Source organism: Theobroma cacao, unplaced genomic scaffold (assembly GCF_000208745.1).
Source record: "Theobroma cacao cultivar B97-61/B2 unplaced genomic scaffold, Criollo_cocoa_genome_V2, whole genome shotgun sequence".
In the NCBI taxonomy this organism is placed as follows: Eukaryota; Viridiplantae; Streptophyta; class Magnoliopsida; order Malvales; family Malvaceae; genus Theobroma; species Theobroma cacao.
In genome coordinates this window covers 53,769-63,025 of record NW_017234742.1, presented here as the reverse complement: position 1 = coordinate 63,025, position 9,257 = coordinate 53,769, and the positions used below count along the sequence as shown (strand labels likewise).

The following is a 9,257-nucleotide window of genomic DNA, read 5'->3' as shown; positions in this document are numbered from 1 at the left end:
AGTCTTTTAACTTCTGTAGAATTATACAGTTTGAGTGGATTATACAATTTTATGTTAACAAATTCAGGGAAAGTGAAAACAAACAATTTTTTTTTTTTTGAAAATGGGAAAACAAACAATTGCATATGCATGTTTTAAGCAGTCAGTGAACAAGCGCACACATTAATATATGTCAAGTAGAAAGTTTCTGATTTAAAACTTTGCAAAGAAGGTAGGTACTATTCCACGGAGAGCCCACATCTGAAAGATTGTATCAATTATTCTTAATGCCTTCCAACAAAAAAAAAATCTATTTATAAATGTCTGATCACCCGCTAATACACAGCCCATATCAACAAAAACCCATAAAAGTTAAGATGGCCTTGGCTCTTAAAGTTCTGTTCTTCTTCAACCTTGTTTTCCTTTCTTCCTTCCATTTCATTGCTTTTATTGTTTCTTCAAGATTTGCAACAGCTCCTGTAGGAGTAACGGAAGCAGAGGCACTTCTACTATGGAAGGCTAGTCTTGACAAGGAAAGTCAATCCACCTTGTCTTCATGGGTCGGAAGCAGACCCTGCACTTGGGCAGGGATCAGTTGTGATTCCTTTGGGAGCATCACCCATTTAAACCTTTCCTCCTCTGGTCTGAAAGGTAAGTTAGAAGATTTGAACTTCTCCCTTTTTGCCGACCTTACTGATATTGATCTTAGCACTAACTCATTCTACGGAAGTATTCCTTCAAAAATTGACAATCTATCCAAACTCATCTATCTTGACTTTTCTTCCAACTATCTCAGCGGCTCCATCCCTCCAGAAATTGGAGCACTGAAATCCCTCAAGGTACTCCACTTGTATGAGAACAATCTCACTAGTTTGATACCTCCCTCAATAGGAAACTTGGCAAATTTGTCACATCTTTTTTTGAACAAAAATAAACTCTATGGTAAAATACCCCAAGAAATTGGACTTCTAACATCTCTAAAACTTCTTGACTTGTCAAATAATACCTTAACTGGTGTTCTTCCTCGTTCTTTGGGAAATTTAAGTAATTTGTCTTTTCTTGGTCTTCGGGGTAACAAAATCTCGGGTAGCATCCCCCAAGAAATTGGACTTCTAAGATCTCTACGAACGCTTGGCTTGGGAGATAATATGTTAACCGGTGTTATTCCTCATTCTCTCAGAAATTTGAGTAATTTGTCTTATCTTTATTTTTGGGGCAACAAGATCTCGGGTTTCATACCCCAAGAAATTGGGTTTATGAGATCTCTACAACTTCTTGACTTGTCAAATAATACCTTAACTGGTGTTATTCCACATTCTTTAGGAAATTTAAGTAATTTGTCTTTTCTTGGTCTTCGGGGTAACAAAATCTCGGGTAGCATCCCCCATGAAATTGGACTTCTAAGATCTCTACGAACGCTTGGCTTGGGAGATAATATGTTAACCGGTGTTATTCCTCATTCTCTCAGAAATTTGAGTAATTTGTCTTATCTTCCTTTTTTGGGGCAACAAGATCTCGGGTTTCATACCCCAAGAAATTGGATTTATGAGATCTCTACAACTTCTTGACTTGTCAAATAATACCTTAACTGGTGTTATTCCACATTCTTTAGGAAATTTGAGTAATTTGTCTTTTCTTGGTCTTCGGGGTAACAAAATCTCGGGTAGCATCCCCCATGAAATTGGACTTCTAAGATCTCTACGAACGCTTGGCTTGGGAGATAATATGTTAACCGGTGTTATTCCTCATTCTCTCAAAAATTTGAGCAATTTGTCTTATCTTTATTTTTGGGGCAACAAGATCTCGGGTTTCATACCCCAAGAAATTGGATTTATGAGATCTCTACAACTTCTTGACTTGTCACATAATATCTTAACTGGTGTTATTCCACATTCTTTAGGAAATTTGAGTAATTTGTCTTATCTTTATCTTTGGGGCAACAAGATCTCGGGTTTCATACCTCAGGAAATTGGACTTCTGAGATCTCTACAACTTCTCGACTTGTCAAATAATATCATAAACGGTGTTATTCCACATTCTTTAGGAAATCTAAGTAATTTGTCTTCTCTTTCTCTTTCCTTCAACTGTTTATCGGGTTCAATTCCTCAGGAGATAAACGGCATAAGGAATTTGAAATTTCTACAGTTAGGCAATAATAAATTTATCGGTTCTTTACCACACAATATCTGCCTAGGTGGGTTGCTTACTAATTTCAGTGTAGCAAACAACAATTTCACAGGTCGAATCCCCAAAAGTTTAAAAAATTGCACCAGCTTATATAGGGTTAGGCTTGATGGAAATCAACTCACCGGAAATATAACAGAAGCTTTCGGTGTATACCCCAACTTGAATTATATTGATTTGAGTAACAATCAATTGTACGGTGAACTTTCATGGAAATGGGGGGAGTGTCGTAATTTAACAGTCTTGAAAATCTCCAACAATAATATTTCTGGTGAGATTCCGTTGGCTCTTGGGATGATGGCTCAGCTGCATATACTTGACCTTTCTTTGAATCATCTAATTGGTGAAATTCCAAAAGAGTTGGGAAAGTTGACATTATTGATGGATCTGTCACTACAAGGTAACCAACTAGCGGGCAATATCCCTCCAATGACTGGAATGCTACATGATCTTCAAACTCTGAATTTAGCAACGAACAATTTGAGTGGATTACTTCCCAAGGAGATTGGAAACTTTTTAAAACTTCAGTTCTTGAATCTAAGCATGAACAGGTTTGTTGGAACCATTCCTTTCGAATTTGGTGATTTACACTCTCTAGAAAATATTGATCTCAGTCAAAATTTGTTGACGGGAGAGATACCGCCACAGCTCGGGAACTTGTTTATGTTGGAAACCATGAATCTTTCGCATAACATGCTCTTTGGTTCAATACCACCAACTTTTGAAAATAGATTGTCAGGCTTGACAACTGTAAATATGTCCTTCAATCAATTGGAAGGTCCTATTCCAAATACCAAAGCTTTTCGTGAGGCTTCATGTTTTGCACTTCAAAGTAATAAAGGACTGTGCGGCAACACTACATGTTTGAAGGCCTGTGTTCCTATTTCAAGCAGAAAAGGCCTCATTTGGATCATAATAACTCTTTCAGGTAGCCTACTTTTGTTGCTTATCTTGATCATAGGTCTTTTCACTCTATGCTAGAGATGTGAAAGAAAAAATAAGACGTCAGAGGAGAAGAACTGCGAGTATATTTTTGGTATAACCGACGAATATGGAAAAGGAAGATTCTATCAAGATATCATTGAGGCAACGGATGAATTCAACTCCAAATATTGGATCGGGACAGGAGGACACGGAAACGTTTACAAAGCTGTGTTGTCGTCAGGTCAAGTGGTTGCTGTGAAAAAGCTTCATCTCTCAGAAGATGGTGAGCTAACCAATGTGAATGCTTTTCAAAATGAGGTTGTTGCCCTGACAAATATACGACATCGAAATATTGTGAAGCTATATGGTTTTTGTCCACATGCAAAATACTCTTTTTTGGTGTATGAGTTCATTGAAAATGGAAGCTTGAGAGTGATACTAAATGATGAGAAACAAGCAATGGAATTGGATTGGGTTAAGAGGCTCAATGTTGTTAAAGGGGTGGCCAACGCTTTGTCCTATATGCACCATGATTGCTCACTACCGATAATTCACCGCGACATTTCTAGCAACAACGTTCTCTTGGATTCAGAATTTGAAGCTCATGTCTCTGATTTTGGCACGGCCAGATTTTTAAAGCCTAATTCTTCCAGCTTAACCTCCCTTGCAGTTGCAGGAACCTTGGGATATATTGCTCCAGGTATGCATCTTTCTCTCTAATTCCCTTTATGTGTATTATTGATTATACATGTATATATTTTTTAATGAGAATCATTCTTTAAATCTTCGTGTTTAAGGGCTTTTTTATTTTGTTAATACAAAAGAAGCTATAAAAGCAATTACATGATAAGGTTTTAACCAATATTTTCAAAACAATATATGAACCATGTTTTTACAGAGCTGGCTTACACAATGAAAGTGGATGAAAAATGTGACGTCTATAGCTTTGGAGTGCTAACACTAGAAATAATGAGAGGCAACCATCCTGGTGAACTCATCTTGGCTTTGTTTTCATCCTCATCATCATCATTGGCGTCATCCTCGTCCTCATCGCCGATCACTCGCCATACATTGCTGAGTGATGTGGTAGACCAACGTCTCCGACCTCCAAGAAGTCGAGTTGCAGATGGTGTGGTCTCTACTGTACAACTAGCATTTGCATGTTTGCATGCTAATCCACATAACCGACCAACCATGCAAAATATTTCTTCCACACTTGCAACTCAATGGCCTCAACTTTCCAAGCCATTCTCCTTGATGGAATTGGGAGAGCTCATTGCTCATTGAAGCCCCCAATGACTAAGCCTTTCATAAAATCTTAGTCACTGTGTATCTTTTATGCTCATCTCTTTCTTGTTTGGTTTAATTTCCATGTAATTTGTTTTTCCTCATATGAAATGAGAATTGAACCTTGTAGGTTTTTTTCTTTTTCACTAAAATTTCTTTATTTAATTTATAGACTCATTTAGTTATGCTCATTAATATACCCACTATCTTATGCTATGCTATAGTATTTTATGAGCTTTCAACATTCTCATTCACAGAGCAAAGTAGAAGAGGGAATGTTGGAGAAGAAATTAAGAAGTCCTTCACATTACCTTCATTTATGCATGGAGAGATATATGCATATGTAAGAATACTGATGTAAGAAGTTGCCATTATTTGTGCTACTAATACTTGTTAGTTTTTATTGGACTTTATTTCACCTAAATAATGGGGTGGGTTAATCCTAAGGAAAGTTCTGAAAAGACTATCGTCTTCCGACAGTTTTGGATTCCTAATTCTTCCCTCGAAACTCTGTTTCATCCAACTTCTACTTTTAGTCCCCAAAGCTCATTTTTAATTTTTTTTTCAAAATCTTATCTGATTCAACTTCAATTTTTAGGAGTAAATTCATGTTTTATTACAACTCTCTAGACTCATTAATTCATTTTCTTTAGCACCTAGACTAGTGATATGGATCGCATTTTTTATTGTTCTATCTTTCCAATATGACAAGAAAATTTCCTTAGACATTTAAATAAAAGATATTTCCAAATCTTGTCTACAATACTAATCAGAAATCAATGTGTATTTTTTTAAGCTAAATCAACATCCACTGGCTAATAGGTACCAAAGCTTTCAAGGGGACCTTTTACTCCCAATTTGTAATTGGCTCAGATTCAACAATCAAACACACATCATAAAGTAAAAAAAAAAACACTAAATCAATTACTAGTAATTGGAATGACAATAAAGGAAAAGAAAAAGGTTAAGGTAAATAACATCTTAATATTAAAAATTGTTGCTTTTTGGGGTTTGGAGCCAGATGGAGAGGGTGGATCAGGGTGTGCATTTCTACTGCTAAGGTATCAGTACTGGTTAACGGAGTACCAACATGACAATTTAGGATGAAGAGAGGTTTACGGTAAGATTGTCCCCTATCACCGTTCTTATTCAATTATGTTACAAAGGCATTCAGTATGTTGATAAGCAATTACAGTGAGTTTGTGATTATGCAAAGGGATTAAGGTTGGACATAAAGGATTCGTTATCTCTTACTTACAATAAGTAGATGATGCAGCTATAGTGTGTAAACTAGAGTGGGAGTCAGTACTCAATATTAGAAGGATTTGGATAAGCTTCCAATTAATATCCGAATTGAGGATCAATTTCCAAAAGAGTAATTTGATTGGAGCAGGCATGGAGGAAAGCTTGGTAGCTGAATGGGCAAGTAGGATTGGATGCAAAGTGGAGAAATTCCCTTTAAGGTACTTAGGCCTACCATTGGGGGTCAAAGGCAATTCAAAAGAAATTTGGAAATCGGTGGTGGAGAAATTTGAGGCCAAACTTACAGGGTGGAAAGGCAAAATGTTCTTAATTGGGCGCAAGGTAACACTTATCAAATTTATGCTTGCCAGCCTTCCTAATTTTTATATATCTCTTTTCCAGATGTCAATGAAGGTAAGACAAGAGTTAAAGAGGATACAGAGGAGATTTCTCTAAAGTGGAACCCATGATGTTAGAAAGATCCATTACATAAACTAGAGATCCATCTGCACTTATAGGGAGTTTGAAGGATTAAGGTGGGTTGATCTACGATTTAAAAATAAGGCTTTGTTCAACAAGTGGATCTGACGATTTGGTAACGAAAGGGATAGCCTTTGGAGAAGGATGCTGGTCGACAAAGAGGGTGGCATCCATGGTGACCTTTTCTTGATATGAGGAAATACGAGTAAGCAATCCTTCATTTGGAGAAACATTGCAAAGTCCATAACACAAGAAGGTGATGAGAATGGAATTCTTAGAGAGGGAATTGACTTCATTCTAGAGAACGACGAAAACTTGCATTTTGGACGAAGGAATGGATAGGAGGGAGGTCTTGAAAGAAGAATTCCCGAGGATCTTTACATTAGCCACCAATGAAGAGGGCAGGGTGAGGGAGTTTGATGTTTGGGTTGATGACTTGTGGTAGTGGAGGATCTAGTTAAGACACGTGTTATTTGGGTGGGAGATGAAACAGTGGGGAAGGCTATTGAAAGTCATAGGGAAAAATCCAGTGGTAATGGGTACGATGATAAGGTAATTTGGAAATGGAGTACAAGTGGGGAGTATTCAGTGAGTTGATTTTGTCCAATGATAGTCTCCAGGGATAAAGTCTCAGGTGACATATAGAAAAAGGTATGGATCGGAGTTGCTCCATTAAAATTGAGATTTTCTGTTGGAGGATAATCAGCGACACGGTCAGGGGTGGAGGATAAGCCAACAACACGGCCCCCCCAAAATTTTTAAAAATATTTATTTTTTATATATATTTTATCAATGGCCTCCCCAAAATTTTTGAAAATTTTTATTTATTATATATTATTAATAGCCCACTCAAAATAAATTTTTTATTTAATAATTAATATAAATAAAAAAATCAAACAACCTCACAAACCTACTTAACTTCACCCTAATTTAAGTTTCTCTACACCTCTTTCTCTTCTTTTTTGTGTCTTTTTACTTTTATTTCTCTTTTCTTGTAACTCACCATTAAAACAACCTTATTCTTCAAAAGATATTTATGAGCTTGTGAGTTTGGATAAGGAAAGACAGAGATCACCCACCACCATTGTGTAAAATTAAGAAGAGGTAAAGTTTTATTTTACCTTTTTCTTTCTATTTATATTATTTAGCTATTATATGAAATCTTGTATTTTGTATTTAATTATTTATATTTTATTCATTATAGTTTTATGTTTTATGTTTTAAGTTTAAATATAAATAAATAAGAATATTCAATGTTGACTATATTGTTTTTTTTTTCAGGTTTGATTAAAATATGAGTAAGTTGAAAACAATTGACAAATTTTTTAAAAGAAAAGAGGTAGATCGCTCAAATGATTCTCCTACACTTGAGACACCAAACCTTAATACCTCATCATCAAAGTTTTGAAGATATTAAAACACTTTATGAATTGTGCCAGAGATTAGCAGAAACATAAAAGTCAAAGAATTACCACTTGATTGATAGATTAATTTGCCTTATTTTGACTCTTCCGGTTTCTTCAGTAACTACAGAGAGAACCTTTTCAACAATGAAAATTGTGAAAACAAGACTCCGGAACAAAATGGATGATAAGTTTCTTGTAGATAATTTAGTTGTTTATATTGAGAAAGATATTATCAGTCTTTTCAGTACAGAGTCAATAATTGATGAATTTGAATATAGGAAACATCGTCAAGCACAACTTTCTTAGATAACTATTATAAGTTTTTTATTATTTTTTTATTTACATGTTATATAAAATTATTATTTATTATGAATCTTTTGAGCGTTAGTTAAATTCAACATATTAGTTTTAAAAATTTTTAGCTTTTATTTTTTTTCATCTTTGGCCCCCTAACAAAAATTGGCTAACTCCGCCCTTGGGCACGGTCGCCATTAAAGCAGAATTGGTCAAAAGAGTGTTATGGAGAGAAGATTTAGCACTCTGCATGATATGTTGAGAGAAAAGATTTAGCACTCTGCATGATATGTTGAGAGAGAAGATTAAGCACTCTACATGATATGTTGAGAGAGGGAGGAAATGGTCGATCACCTCTTCTTCGAATGCAAAAAGAGTTGGAAAGTCTGGACTGGATGAAGGCAAAGGTGGGGGATTTAATGGGTAACACACTCGAAGGTTTCTTGTTTATTCCTTAACTGGAGCGAGCTCATTAGAAATGGGGATAAGCTAATATGGAATTTAGCTTTCTTTGTTATTATCTGGACTACTTGGTTAATAAAAAACGACATGGTCTTCCAAGGCATGGTTTGGGATGGAAAGTAGTGTTTAGATTTAGTAAAGACCAGAGTCGTATGGTGGGCAAAGGCTAAATGGCCAAAGGAATGCCATCAAATTGTGGAACTCTTTAGGAACCTAGATCTTGATAGGCCCAAAATTAGAAACAAGAGCAAGAAAGAAATGATGGCATGGCGGCCACCAGAAAAGGGTTTTCTTAAATTCAATATCGATGGTGTAGTCAGGGATATGCTGGGGCAAGCAACCATAGGGGGAGTCTTTAGAGATGAATTCGGGACGATCAAAGTGTTGTTCTTGAAAGCTATTGGAATAACAGATGCAAACATGGTAGAGGTTCTAGCAATTAGGGAGGCCATCAAGATTTTTGGAGCCTCAAGATGGGTAAGGAGCCATGCTTTAATAGTTGAAAGTGACTCAAATAATGCAGTGAGTTGGATCCACAACCCTAAAAAAGCTCCATGGAAGTTAAAAAGGGAGTTGATGATCCTAAAGGGTATTAAGAGGAGAACAGGTGTCACGACCCGGAACTCTCATCGGGCCCGTGACAACCGCCGCGACTTTCCGATAAGCACTCATTACCTCGCAAGGCTTAGCATCAACTTTCGTATCTCCCCGGTGAGCCACAGTTATTAAATCTCGCATTTTAAGTAATCATAAGTTGTTTCCAACTCAAAATAATAAAATATTATTTTCTAGCTCACAGGGGCATTTTCATCACTTTTTTTTTTGAAATTTCGAAATCCGTAAAAATGTAATATGTAAGTGGAAACACATATTTCATGATTTAAATTAAATTTTGAAGTCTAAAACATTTGTTTAAAGTAAAATTATAGCTATTTGAATATAATAAAAACATTAAATAAAATATTCTATTTTCTTAAAACACAATATTTTCAAAGTCTT

General features: G+C 35.8%; 1 pseudogene; it reads left to right on the top strand.

The window, feature by feature from the left end:
- The first annotated feature begins 356 nt into the window (after positions 1–356).
- Positions 357–4,374, top strand: LOC108663877 (annotated as a pseudogene).
- The last annotated feature ends 4,883 nt before the right edge of the window (positions 4,375–9,257 follow it).